Source organism: Felis catus, chromosome C1 (genome assembly GCF_018350175.1).
Source record: "Felis catus isolate Fca126 chromosome C1, F.catus_Fca126_mat1.0, whole genome shotgun sequence".
In the NCBI taxonomy this organism is placed as follows: domain Eukaryota; kingdom Metazoa; phylum Chordata; class Mammalia; order Carnivora; family Felidae; genus Felis; species Felis catus.
In genome coordinates, this window is record NC_058375.1 from 70,414,588 (window position 1) to 70,429,058 (window position 14,471).

The following is a 14,471-nucleotide window of genomic DNA, read 5'->3' on the forward strand; positions in this document are numbered from 1 at the left end:
AACGTAGGCCAAAAGGCATTTTTCATTTTCTGCACAAGTACCAACCAAACTTGGAAGGCTGTTGAAGCTAAATGGGAAAGACATGGGGTGCTTTGGTAAGTTTTACTTAGTGCTGCTATTCCTGGGCCCAGAGAATGACAGACTCAGAAAATGCCATTTGTCCTAGCAGGGATTCGAAAACTATGCTGCAGGTATTACTTATGTTGGTAGGGTCACAATTAACATACCAGATGTGCAAAGAAAAAGGAACTTCGTTATTGTCTACAAGTGATAGAATCTTTCTTATAAGCTCTCCCCCTGCTGGGTAGCTGCTGATGGGGGTGAAGGGTGGGTAGAAATAGGCTTTGACTTTAAATCTGCCTATTGATGACATTTCAGCTCCTCATGGTTACATAGTTTTTGGGGGATAATTTTTCAGTAGATTCAAAGCTCGATCCCTAATGAAACTGCTTCTTCCTTTCCCCTCTTTCATCAGATGGTGCTTGGATATAGAGGATGAGTTGCAGCCGTCATGATCGGGGGATGCAGAGTTCTCGGTTTCATGGCAGATGTCCATATAGGCTGACAGACTTAGCCTTTGAGTGTGCCCTGGCTGGACATCTGATTGTGCTCCTTTGAAATGAACAGCTGTAAATCAGCAAAACTCTTGGACAACTAAGCCATCTCCCTTGATGACTGTTTCCAAAATTGGATCTCACTAGCCCAACTAGAGATCTGTGACCTACCTGTGGTAACCACCCAGATCCAAATCAGTCACTCAGAACAGGTTTTAAATTTGTTTCCTTAGCCCCGCCTTTTCTCCTTCTACATCCCATAGGACAGAAAGCACAATCCCTTCCTCCATAACCAGAATATCTCTTTCATCATTGACTTAGCTCAGGCTGCTGTAACAAATTACCATAGCCTGGGTGGCTAAGATAACAAATATTTATTTTACATAGTTCGGAAGTCTGGGAAGCCCAAGATCAAGGTGGTGGTTGATCTGGTCCCTGGTGAGAGCCATTTCCTTGGTTTGCAGATAGCCATCTTCTCATGGTGTCTTCATGTGGCAGACAGAGAGAGAGAGAGAGAGAATGGAAGCAAGCTCTCTCATGTTTCTTCTTAAAAGGGCACTAATTCCATCATTAAGGCTCCACCCTTATGACCTAACTACCTCTCAAAGGCCCCTTCTCCAAATACCAGCACATTGGAGATTTGGGTTTCAATATAGGAATGGGGTGGGGGTGGGGTGTACACATTCCATTCTTAGCAATCACAGTTTTGATTTCTTTATTCTGGGTGGTACATTCCCTAACTGATACTTTCCCAGGGATCATACCATTCGTGCTCAGCCTTGGAGGTAGAAGACTTCAAGGGAAGAAGATTTAAAGGGCAATAAAATATGTAGCTTAATATTTTTACAATATTATCCCTACTACAGAGCATCAAAATTAAAAGACCTTTTTTAACGGTGCAAAGTGAAGAAATTAGCAGTGTCTGCATGTGCGAAAAGGCACGCATGTGTCTGTGTGTGCATGCCCATGTGTGTGCGTGTGAATGGTTCTCTGTGTCTGTGTGTGTATGTAGACACATGAGGTAGGGGTCTGTAAAGACTCATAGGGAATGCAGTAATCACAACCTATGAGGGCAAGACCCTGTTGAATTATTCCAACCTTCACCATGTCAGAACTTACAGAGTATTTCATCACCTGCCATAGGTAATGGTGCTTTGAAAATAGACATGAGCTGTCAGCCCAAAACACACTCCCCTCTAGGAACCTGAATATTTCCTCCAGGAGGTATCAGGAAAATGTCAAATCATTGGAGACTGCCTTTCCAACCCCAGCTGGCCTTGACCTGGGATAAAATGCATGTTTCCTGAAAACACCTCATAATTTAGACTCTATGACAGAGGTCCCTTCTGGATTTTCCACACAATATTTATTCTGCTCTCTCAGACTTCCTCATGGAGAATAGACATAGTGCCTCTACTCCATTCTACGGATTAGGCTGATGTTTAGACAATCTTTTGTTTTCCCTCTGGAATAAAGTAAGTGTATGTTTCTCTCCCAAATAATATCCCAGAAGTTATTTTTAAATAGACTCAACCTTATGATGAAATAAGGTAAGTAAAGAGGAAGTCAAGTAAATGAAATTTTTTAGGGAAAATTCCATCTGGTAAATAATTATTTGCCATAAACTCTGGAGGAGTAAGTTGACCTAACATGGTAATCATCACACCTCACTTATAACCAATCTCTTTTTACAGCTCAGAGTGCCGTGTGTTGGCAGCTTTCAGTTATGCACATATTATTTATGAGTTTTAGCCACATAAAATTTGCAAGTAATCTGCTTTCCTCATAACCTCTCTATTGCTGATAATTGAGAGATGAGTGTAATTGAATTAAACTTTATTGATTCATGCACTGATCTTTTTTTTTGTCAAGGATATATATAATTTATTCTATAAATTAATTTATTCTTTGCTTGAAAAATCTTCAGACTGAAGTTACTCTTCTAAGTAGTGTTGTACAAAGAGCTGTGAGTTGGGAAGTTAGAACTAGTTTTAAAGCCTGGCTCACTGTGAGCTTTCTATATGTGATCATCTATACAATGGAAATAATAATACAGAGAAATTAGGAGGGCTAAGTGAAATTAAGCTCTAGTAACTAACAGGCCATTCTTGTCACATTTAGAATGCTCTTTCTCTCTCTCCCTCTCTTCCTGCCCCTCCCCTGCTTGTGTGCTCTCTTAAAAAAAAATTTAAAAATGTATATATCCACCTTTATCTTGTAAAGATATATCATTTGTACTTATATAGATAAAAAGGAAACATACTTGTTTGCTTATTTGGGGTCTTCTTGACATAATTTATAGAAACCTAGTTCAAATTAGCTTAAACAGAAAAAAAAGATAATTGTTCAAATTTTTAGATATGGCTGGAGTCAGGCCCCCGAACATTGTCATCAGTGATCCTTCTCTTTATCTCCCTCCCTTCATCCATCCATCCATCTCTTGGTTCTAATTTCTCTTTGTACATGGTAAGTTCTTTGCACCTGGTGGCAAAAATAGTCCCCAGTAAATTAACTCAAAGCTTCTGTCATCTTTACAGTTTATTGCAAACAGAAGGGCTTCTTCCCTAACAAATTCAGCAAAATTCCTGAGGATGACTCTGATTGGCTATGTCTGGGTCATGTGCCCACTTATGGAACAATCACAAGAGCAGAGGAGAGTAACCTGATTGGCCCAGGTTGAGTCACATGCCTGCCACCATGGCAGAGGAGGCAACAGCTTGTGACCAACACCTTCACCAGGTTGGAAGGGACAATTGGAGAGAGAAAAAGATGGTGAACAGACAACACAATGATCTATCATAACATGAAATAAGAAGCATGAAGCATTTTGGAGGTAGGCCAGGGGAGTGTATGAGGCCTTAATGCTGGTTCACCTTGCAAGAGTGTCACCTCTGCTAAAGAACGAGTGAGAATTATCCCTGGAACCTACATATACTTACAATCTTATTCCAGCTCAAAGGAAACGAACCCCTCAAAATTTAAACCCAAACCACAAGCTCATGCCGAAGTAGATTTTTAACTCTTTAGAAAAATGACAAAAAAATCCAGAGAAATCTTACCTGGAAGAAATCTTTATGAAACACACATGGGCATCTAAAGGAGCTAAGAGGCAAGTTAAGTCCTCTGGTACACAAACCCAATGCATGAATACTTCAACCATGGGAATTTCTTCACTGGTCACTTAAAGATCCAGATAGAAAATACTAAGCCTTGATGGGAACTCTGCATTTGAAGGGAATTGTGAGGAAGTTAAGACAGTTCAGACTGGAACATAGAGATTTACAGAATATAAATGCAGTGAGAGATTAAGAAAATATGGATCATTTAATGAATGAAAAAGAAAAACAAGTGATCTCTTCATTCTCCTTTTGATTCCCCCAGAGCCCATGTAACAGATTAATTGTAAAAAGATGCTTTAAGCAACTATCAAACAACATGAAGCTGCTGTGGGACAGGAATTGTGCTAGGGGCTGAGGCATTGTCTTGCCCTCAAGGGAGTCACTGTTTTGTGACTGTTTGTTTTGTGGGGAAGAAAGCCCCTTCAGCCGATATTTTAAATAGAGGTTTTTTAAAAGGTGCTGCTCAACCACATAGTGTGAATTTAAGAGGTCGCACCTGCAACTCTCCTAGTAATTAGGTTCCTCCCTAATGCCTGAAAACCACCATTACAGGTCAATTCATCTGGGTTAGAGATTTACATTTTATTTATTTTTTAATTTTTTTTAACGTTTATTTATTTTTTGAGGCAGAAAGAGACAGAGCATGAACGGGGGAGGGTCAGAGAGAGGGAGACACAGAAACTGAAACAGGCTCCAGGCTCTGAGCTGTCAGCACAGAGCCCGACGCGGGGCTTGAACTCACGGACCGCGAGATCATGACCTGAGCCGAAGTCGGCCCCTTAACCAATTGGAGCCACCCAGGTGCCTCAGAGAGATTTACATTTTAAATATCCCTGGTAAGAATATCACTTTAATCAGGGTCGTCAGTTGTTCATATTTCATGTGATTTAATCAATCAAATCATTCCCTGCTAATAAGCACCTCAAATCAGTAAACTCAGGAAATTGATTTTGGGGTTTTGTGTGTGTGGGGGGGGGGTGGGTCTTGAAGAGCAAAGGTAATGGAAGAAGGAAATACTGGACATGCAGGATTAGAAAACCCTCAAAATCTGACTTCCTCTAAAAGACCAATTTAGACTCAAGCTGGCCCAAGATAGCTGTGTTTACTCCTTCAATACACTGATGCACTATATCAGGGCATTTAGGAATTCTTACTGCTGTACATTGCACAATTGAATAATTATGTCTTATTTGGCTGGCTCTAGGCTCATCAGGAAGAAATGAAATTAATTTCCCCCAGCACACCTCCTGTCTCCCCCGCTAGGGTGCCAGGTTTTGGGGTCCTCAAGGTTTGGGGGGAATTTGTCAGGTAGAGATGGATCTCAGCAGACAATCACTAACAGACCTATGCATACCAACTGAGACCATTACACTGAATTTGTCTGAAGAACTTAACCCTCCATACCAGATAGGCCTTGGTTCTCCAGGCCCTGAAAATAAGATGGGATTTACAGGTTTTAAGAGAATGTGGGGACCTTAAACCACATCTGAGTAGACTTCACAGGTTGAGTTAGGCGCACCACAGGGAGGCACCCTGGATTGAGAGCCAGGACCTTCTTGCATCTTCCGGATCTGTGTAAACAGTAGGATTCCAATGCATCAGAAGGAAGAAGAAGGAAGGAAGGAAGGAAAACCATGCATAGTAATTGATAGAAGACATCTCATCAATCCTCATGGATGGTGATTAACCAGATGTAATCTGATTTTGATAAAGAAATGAAGCAGTATTTGTACACAGGATGGCATGGAATAATGCAATTCTAATTACAGAACCACCTAGAAGTTATTTCAGTAGGAGAGATACAAGATCAAAAGGAAAGATGTTTACAGGAAAGCACGACATGAATAGTAGTTGACTCTCTGATGTCTGTTATAAAACCTTATCTATCAGTAATTGGATTAGGAATAGGCATTTGACTTCATATGGCCAATGAAAATGAGGGAGGCCTGATGAAAATTCTGGGGAAAGGACTCCTCATTCCTAATAAAGAGACACTAAAAAATGTCCTCTGGACATTGTATATTCAGATAAGTCTGCTAGAACTGCTGCATCCATATTGTCACCAGTCCAAGGACAGTCAGCACATGGAAGAGGCATGGCTAAGAGAATGGCTGAGAAATGGAGCTGGAACCCTGACAGGCCACATACAGGGCCACATACAGGCCACATACAGAACCTCTCATAGATGAGATGCTGCTTCAGCTTTCTGTCATTTGCTGCCGAGAACATTTGATGTACATGGTATGACTGTTTTGATGGGATCGTTTTGCACTTAGCACAGCTAGTTCATTAGGCTTCACCCAGGTCGGTGTCTTACTGCATGGTGTGATAGTCCCTCTTTTCCCCACTCCAACTGTTCTCTACCCTATAGCAAAGTGCCATCACTCTGAAAGAATCCAATCAGACTCTATCTCTGCTTAACCACATCTACAGCTTTTTCATTTTGTAGAGGGAAAGCTGTCAGTCTCCCCTCACTCCATCCCATGCACTCAGCACACCATTCCAGCCATTCCTATTTTCCCCAACACATTGCCCCTCTTTATGTCTTTGGACCATTTATATGAATGTCATGCTGCCTAAAATGCCCTTCCTCATCTTTTCTGTCTATAAATGATCTTTCCATCCATACCTACCTCTGTGAATCCTTTCCCTGACTTCTGTTTGCCCTGTGTTTCGTAGCAACTGTGTCTTATCTACTAGGACCTTTTCATATATTTGTTCAAATATAGCAATGCTCCCTAATTGCCTGTATGCCCCTTGAGATCATCTCTGCCACCTCAGCACCAAGTTCAGTTCTAGACCTGTAATAGGCCTTCAATTAGTGGGATGAATAAGTGAATGAATGAACAAGTAAGTTCAATTCCCCAGGATTTAGAAAAGTTAAGAACAAATTCTATACTATCTGGAGTCCTTCTGCTGAGTAAACAACCACTTCCCACATCTCTTGAGGGTATCACAGCTAACCAGTGCTCTAATACTCACAGCCCATACGGTGATTTATTTCACCACCTTAAGCTATATTCCTGATTGCTGCTTAGCCAAAAGGCTGGATCACTCTGGTGGGCATGACATTTTTATACTGTGTTTTAAATGTGAATATGAAAACTGACCTCCAGCCACAACAGGGTTATTTGTGATGGTTGCTTAACACATGTATGACATTGTGCTAAGAAATCTAAATTAGAAGCATTTTAGGTAGTGACACAGGGACCAAAACAACTATCTGGTATATTTTTAATGAACTAGCTCCTAAATGTATTTATTTATTGATCAGACACGAAGCATGTATGTGTTTGTGTTATTTAACACACACATACATATGTAAAATATATATGTGTGTATATATATATATATGTATAGGTGTGTAAAATGGTATAATTAATAACTTCTATGCGTGTATTTGTCAATATGAATACATGTTGAGAGAATAAATGTACACGGAAAGAGGAAATAGGGGAGAACATAGAATAATGTACCTAGGCCTTCTTTTGATGCAATTTTTCTCAACGGCTCTGCCTCAGTTACTTGCCATTAGGACACAAACCATGGCATTTGGGGTTTTGACAAAGCTGCTCTGGTCTCTGGCAGTTTGGAAAGTTGGCTGCAAATGCAGGTTTTCTAAGTGGCTGCTTGTGATGCCATGCTGGTGGCATCAGTGCCTGGGAAATACCAATTGCTGAATGCTTCCCCTATTTTATTTCCTAAATTTCATAGCCTGATAGCAGTCAGGCTGCAGGCATTGTATTCTGAAAGGATTACTGCACTTCCTGAGAAGTTAAAGTCACTCAGCTTTGGCCCCTATGGCTCGGGACACCAACCGAGACCTGCTGCAATCACACAGCTGCAATAGACTGTCTCTCGTGGCTTATTGCTTAATGATATTCCCAACATCAGATCTCCCTTCTATTATGTAGACTCTTTGCCACCAACTCCCTTTTGCTTTTTTTAAGCCTTTTTCCATTTTTGTATTTACCTTATTTATCTTACCTTCACACTTCCCTGACCTGATTACCCTTAGACATAATCAGCTCCTGTTTTCCTTTATGTATCAGTGGCTGCCGCTTGATATTATGGTGTTATTTTAATATCGTAACGGAAAATGATAAAGGCCAATCAATTACTTTGTATTATCTATCGTGTTCCATAGGGATTGATTTTCCTCTATGTAATCATGTTTGCAGCCATAAAAACAAAGATTAAAAAGGGGTTTCTTTCTATTTTTCATGTTCAAAGGAGTCGTCTTAGTGTCCCTGCTTCATAATGCTGCAGTGAAGAGAACCAAATCTCATCTAGAGGAGTGGAGCCCCTAGGAGGTGGCCAGAGCCACGGGCAGGACTCAGCGCTGGCCCTTGGACTTTGGCCCATACCTTGAGTATTTATTTTCCCTGGTGCTCTTTAGAAAAATCTGGCATCACATTTATTATCTAATAAACGGCAATTCTGTGTCGGCTGCATGTTTTTTGCATATCATAGGAGGTTTGCGCATTGTCATTTTGCCTTCTCCTCGCCACATAAACTGCTTAAAATCTCCCACGTCAAATAACCTAGAAATGTACAGATAATGAATCTTCCCCAGTACCGCTGTGCCATTCACTCACTTAAATTTCAGTTGCCCGCTGAGGCTCCCAGTCCTTGAGAATAAATATACATTAGATGCAAGCAGGGCGCACGCAAACGCCAGGAGACAATACAAAGCGGGCGAGGCAGCTTGCAGGAGAGACCTGCAGAAGACTCCCTATCTCTCCAGCAGGGAGATTCTCTGAGCCAGGAATCGGCTTCCGAGAGATGGCCGACAGAGACTGAGTCCTCCAATCACTAGCCTTGCACGCCCGGAGACTGGGGGGCTGGGGGGCAGCTCCAACCCGCAGCCGCAGACACTATGAGAACACCCCTCCACAGCCCAGCTCCGCCACCAGAGCTGCCCTCCCTGTGATTCCCGGGACCAAATGGGTCGTTTGTCTTTTGTTTGGTGTAAAAATCCATACGGAAACCCTGCCTGTAGGAAAGCTTTGAGACTCCACGGTTTTGTCTGACCTCACTTTTATTGCTCCAATGTTCTGGACTCTCTTTGCCCTCCTCTTGCACCTAGATTGACTCTTTTCCCTGAAATAAGCAAATAGCACATATTAAAAATCATTCCAGATTGGGGTTGGGGGGAAGGTTATGGGGCGAGGCTCAGGGTTTGTGACGCTAACATTCCCCTGCAGCATCCACATGCATCCTGATGCCCGTGCAATCTCGGAGAAGGTTGGTGTCTCTGGGGCAGCAACGAGAAGCTCCCTGGGGACTGGGTTCAGCTGGGCTTCTCCTCTCCAGAGGCCTATGAGATTCCTCTCCCCGGGGCCCTGGGTTTGGGAAATCATTGCTTCTGACAGTTGCCACAGCTCAGACTCTGTGCCCTTTAGGATATGGTGTGGGTGTTATTTTGCTCCTGCTGTTGTGAAAACATGTGCATAACAGAAGGGAGACAATGTGCTATGTACCTGTGTGTTTTGGAAGGTGGCTCACATAACTGTGTTCCGTTCAGCCCCTTCCTGAAGTGTCTGAGTTATGCTTAGCCCTTCCCAATCCTTGACCCTGTGTCCTCTGTTGCAGCTGCCTCATCCACAGAGTCCCTCAGGGGCAGCAGTTGCCTTATGAGCAAACAAGTCTGAGGAAGGGAGGAAGGCCCACTGCAAAGCCCGCCCTCCTCACAACAAAGCCCCAAGCTCCTGTTGGTTCATTTGGTTAAAACAAAGTCTCCACCTGCCTCCTGCAGCACCCTCCCTTTGAGAGTTCATGCTCAGAGCCACCGAGTCATTTTTATTATAGAACAAACAGTGGCTTAAATAGGTTGTCTCCAAACGGTCATTACCTCCCGCTCCACCTCCACCTGCCCCAAGCCTCCTGGGGTGGGGGCCAGCCTCACAGCTGCTGCCAGGCCTGCCCACTGCCCGCCCGCCCTCCGACATAAGCCCGAGTTCCAGCACTGAGAGACTTGCTGCAGTGGGAGTCATCGAATGATCTGGAACTTTTAAGAAAGCATTCCAAACGTGTTGTGGCACACTTAGCACTGGGAGGGCAGGGCAGCCGTGGGAACGGGGTCAGCTTTCTTCCTTGGGGAAATTACTCAAATCGGCTTTTAAATTTATAGTCTGTGTTGTGATAATAAATAAAAATATACCTCCCAAGAGTTCCTCTGGGGCTGGTCCCTCCACTGCTACTCTCTGTTTTGACAGAAAACCGAAGAGTAGTTTTCTAGGAAATGCTCAGGAACTGGTGCCTCCGCTCTCCCTCGGCTTGCCTCCCTGGGCCGCTCGCCTGCCATCAGCTTGCTTCCTCCGCAGGAGCCGTTTCCATCGCTGACACCCTGCCCCCTCCCCAGCCCACGTCCACGGTGGTTCCTCCTTCTCCAGTTTTCTCCAGCCGGAGCAGAGAGGCCCTCCCGAAGCAAAGGCAGTTTCGCTCTGTCGGTAACGGCACACTGATGTCTAATAACAAAGCGTTGCTCGGTGCTTCTCAGCCTATTACCCATGTTGTCCCCGGCCTCCTCCCCAAGGCACCCCACTCCAGCCCACACCTGTTTGCAGCACAGCCCGGAAAGGTGACAGGCAAAGTGAAGTTTAAACACTTAAAATCTAGGGTTCCAGGTTTGGGTACAGTTACGTAATCTACGTCATCCTATTGTAGAATCAGGGTTCGGGGTGAGATTTGGGAGTTGCACTGATAGGTGGGTGATTCTTCCTGTTTTCTGAAAATAATTGTGATGCATTGAAGAGGAGACGTTGTTTCCTCCTAACGCATCTCATGAATTGTGTCCAAATATAAGGACAACAGACTAGTTTTTGAAATACCAACATCTGTCTTAATTTACTGGCTTCTGCATTATGATTCTAATTGCACTTGATATAACCTATTGTTGGGATTCCCTCAGGGTCTTGGAAAAACTAGTGAAAACAATGTGGAATGGATTCCTTGTGTGAAATCCACAGACTTCTCCCCCCCCCTTTTTTCCTTTGCCTTATATTAAATTAGAATTTATAACACTCCATAGCCCATATGAAAAGCATTTCAAGTAATATGGATGAAATTATCTTCTGCAACTAATTTCTCACATAAAAATTGAGCTGGCTGACCACTCTTGTAAGCAGCTGACAGGTAAAGGATCGTCAGCGAGTCAACTCCAGTTTGGGAATATTCGTCACATTAAGTATATTATTTGGGCAAATAACCCAAGTCATTGATAAAAAGCATTTTAAATGTATGTGTATCTGAAATCTCCTTTTGCACCGATCTTAAATTTCAGGGCACGGCATTATACGATATTCCTGGGGGTATCTGCCACTCTTCAGTGTTGTAATAAAAATAAAACTTGAAGTATCTCTGTAGATTTAAAAGACAAATGCAGGTCTCTTGCTCATAACATATTTATTATTGGGGAAAATGATTTGTCCATTATCTCCCTTAATAACAGTTAAGATTTTCTGTGCTTAAAATGGGCTTGGTACTGTATTAAGGAATTTTAGGCATTATCTCTTTGATCCTCACACTGGCCTTTTCAGGTAGCCTTGTTACCCTCATTTTACAGGTAAGGAAACCGAAGAGGTTAAGAATCACACCCGAGGGGAAGTGGCAGCCGCGAATTGAACTGCATATCACAGAAGCATTATTAAAACAGGAAGACCCAAAAAGGATTTTTGTTGTTGATGACTGTTTTTAACGGAGGCAGAATTTAGCGACCGTAGAATAGCTCACGTTTGAACAGTTAGAGAAGGTCCCAGAGGAAAGAGTCGGGTCTGCAAGGAAAGTAAACTTTTATGACTGTGTTGTTTCAGAAGACTTGGCAGAACTAGTTACTCACAGCTCGCCTGTATCGCTCTGTTACTTAATCAGTATTACACAGCGCCACTTAATCCTTTTTATGGCTTAGCTTGTCTTGTAATGTTGTTGTACTGCTGATAAACCCATTCGCAGAAATAATGTACCTGTAAAAAAATCGACACCAGGCTCAGTTTTTAAAGTAAGGACGCTTTATTTGTGAAAGTTTCCATTATATCACAGCATTCATTACCACACAGACACTAACAACAGGATTACCTGGTAAAGACTCAAGACAGATGAAACCATTTTTAAAACAAGTATTTATTGCACAGCCCTGTGAGATTCTCATTACAGGGCATGAGTCCTCTTGGACCACGGGTTAAAAGCATCCAGATTAAGCTTTTATCGTGACATACATCAAGTTCTTCAACAGTTAAAAGCAGAGTATAATTTTTTTTTTAAGTGGAAAAGCATCTCAGTCCTGAAAACTTGCACAGATTTCCTTTTTTTGGCTAATAAAAGGCAAAATTTATTATAACCTCCTCCGTAAAAGCTTTCTGCAGTCAAATATACAGAATAGCTAGCAGTTTTAATTTCACGAAAATACCCATGCTTAAATTGAAGGATTTTTAATGTACTACAGTGACAGCATCATTCTGCTTCCTTTGAGAATCAATTAGCAACTAAACAACAATACAGACTCTGTAATGATACATGTCTGTGGTATTTCCCCAAATTACCTGGAGCAAGGTAAAAATGGCACGAAAGCTTTGGTCACCAGGGAAATCATGAAAGGATATACCACACCTTCATAAAGTTATTCAGGAAAAATCCGTAAAGAAAAAAAAAACATTAGTGGCTGAGGCTACACAGCAGCTGTTTCAAATAATAAAATATCATTTGCATCTCTGCTGAGGGTTTTGATTTCATCGGCTGGTTGTGTCCCATGCATTTTTCCTGAACTCACTGCTCAGTTTTTGAGCTTAGCCAGTTACGATTAAACCATCAAGTAGGTACACTTGTTTGTTTCGGATATACGAGAGACAGTAAAGCTTCATTTCAAATAGAGATGCCCAAGAGGAAAAGATTAGAAAGTGCTGTGCAAAGCGGTGAAACACTGACTGGCAATTTAAATTGGAGTCAGACAATTCCGCGTGAATAGGAAAAAAGAAAACCCTCACATACACAGTGTGTGCAGTGGAGGGGGTGAGGGACGGTGAAATAGGTTTTATTTTTAGAAGACTTTGCTAAGTTCTTTATAAGCATTTCAATCTTTGTTAAAAAGAAACAGCAGATATGCACATTTTCCTTAGGGGAGCATCTTTTTTTTTCATATAAAATTTTAGTAGTTGGCTGCCTAGAGTGAGGCTTTTTGTAACAGAATATACAAATTGTATTTTTTATGGTTCCTTATTTATAGTGAAACAGCCGTTTTAATAAAATGATTCACTTAGATTATTTTACTGCTTTTCATTATGGATCTTCATATTTTTTCATTTGTTCTTGTCTTTCTCCTAGTTCAAATTAAGATGTTTGACTCTGCAATTAGTCCCAAATGCGTTTGATTTTTGAAGTGCTGTGTTCTTTCAAAAAACCTGTTAAAATATCCTCCTACACGTATGAGTTTCAAAATCAATACAAGCCATTTGCTCATATAAGGCATCGCTGGACTGTGTTAAACGTTACTCAAAGCAAATATCTATTTATTGGGAGTGAGGGAAGGTGAAGAAAACAGTACACAGAAAAGAACAAACTGTCCTTGCCCCTTCCAAATTATAGGAGCAATACTGATACCTACCTAATGCACTTTTTCACAGTGGTAAGGCGTTTTGCTTTTATTTGTTCTGTTGGAGGGATAGAGGTGGTTTTTGTTTTGTATTTGATACAACATAACCTAAAGTTTATTCTGTGAAAGCCTTTTTCATGTGGTATGTGTCAGCCTTTATCTTCAATCATGAAGGAGATACATTGTATTCAACAATGTAACTAATGTTAAGGAAAATTCTTAGGATTAAATATCTAGACTCCAGTAAATCCAGTTTAAAGCAACAGAGTTTACACTTGTGGAGATGAGGATGATAAAATGTATCACATCATATGAACGCTGTTTTCATGCCGTTAACAATTTAGGAGCATTGTGAGAGTCGACTGAATATTTATGGTTCTAGAAAAAATTTCTATTGTATCAATATAAATTATTTCCCATGTTATTTCAAAAGCAAGACCAAAATCAACGTTAACCACAACTGATGTTATTAATGTAAAACCTACTAAAATTTTTTTGAAACTAGGGAACTTAGTTAAAGAGCACATTGTCTTTGTTCTGAATGTATCTTATTGCTGAACGTTCCATGTATTGCTTTGACAACATTCAGGGCACCTAAAGGATTGTACATAAAGCAAGAGATTCCAATGAGAAAATATATGCAAAAGTAAATGTTGCTTTTATTATTAATACATATTCTCACAGAGCATGTAGCTTAAAATGTAAAAATACACATACACAAGCACACACACTCACAGCCTCTCCTCTACCTAATTTGCTGAGTTAATGTTCCTTCTCAGAAAATATATACTTTGAATAAGATGGATTAAATATGTTGGTTGGATTTTAGAATGCAATAAAATAATTACATTAAAAATGACCGTATTTAAGGGGAAAATAGCTACGTTGGGCTAATTTATTATTATTACTCGTTGCATTTAAAGAAACTTGGACTAGAGATCAAAGTGCAGTTTGATTTGTTTGAAAATTGTAAATGACCCATTCCCAGATTTCCAGCCCCATAAAGTTAGAACGCAGCCCGAGTACTCTGCGCTCTAATCAAGAAGGAAGGGGCTTCAGCTTCAAATGTCAATGCCGTAAACATGTTAAATCTGGAAAATATTTTCGAAGCAAGCAACCATGTGTAAAATTTACCGAACTTGTCATGAAAGGGCTGCAGCTGCAAACCTGCAAACTTCCTACTTCCATGAAGACTCCAGATGTTGAGACGAG

At 41.3% G+C, this 14,471-nt stretch overlaps 1 long non-coding RNA gene across 1 annotated transcript; it reads left to right on the forward strand.

Moving 5' to 3' along the window:
- The first annotated feature begins 3,171 nt into the window (after window positions 1-3,171).
- On the forward strand, window positions 3,172-8,118 carry LOC109502419. Its single transcript, XR_002161005.3, has 2 exons — window positions 3,172-3,387; window positions 7,907-8,118. It is a non-coding gene; the product is annotated as an uncharacterized LOC109502419 (long non-coding RNA).
- The last annotated feature ends 6,353 nt before the right edge of the window (window positions 8,119-14,471 follow it).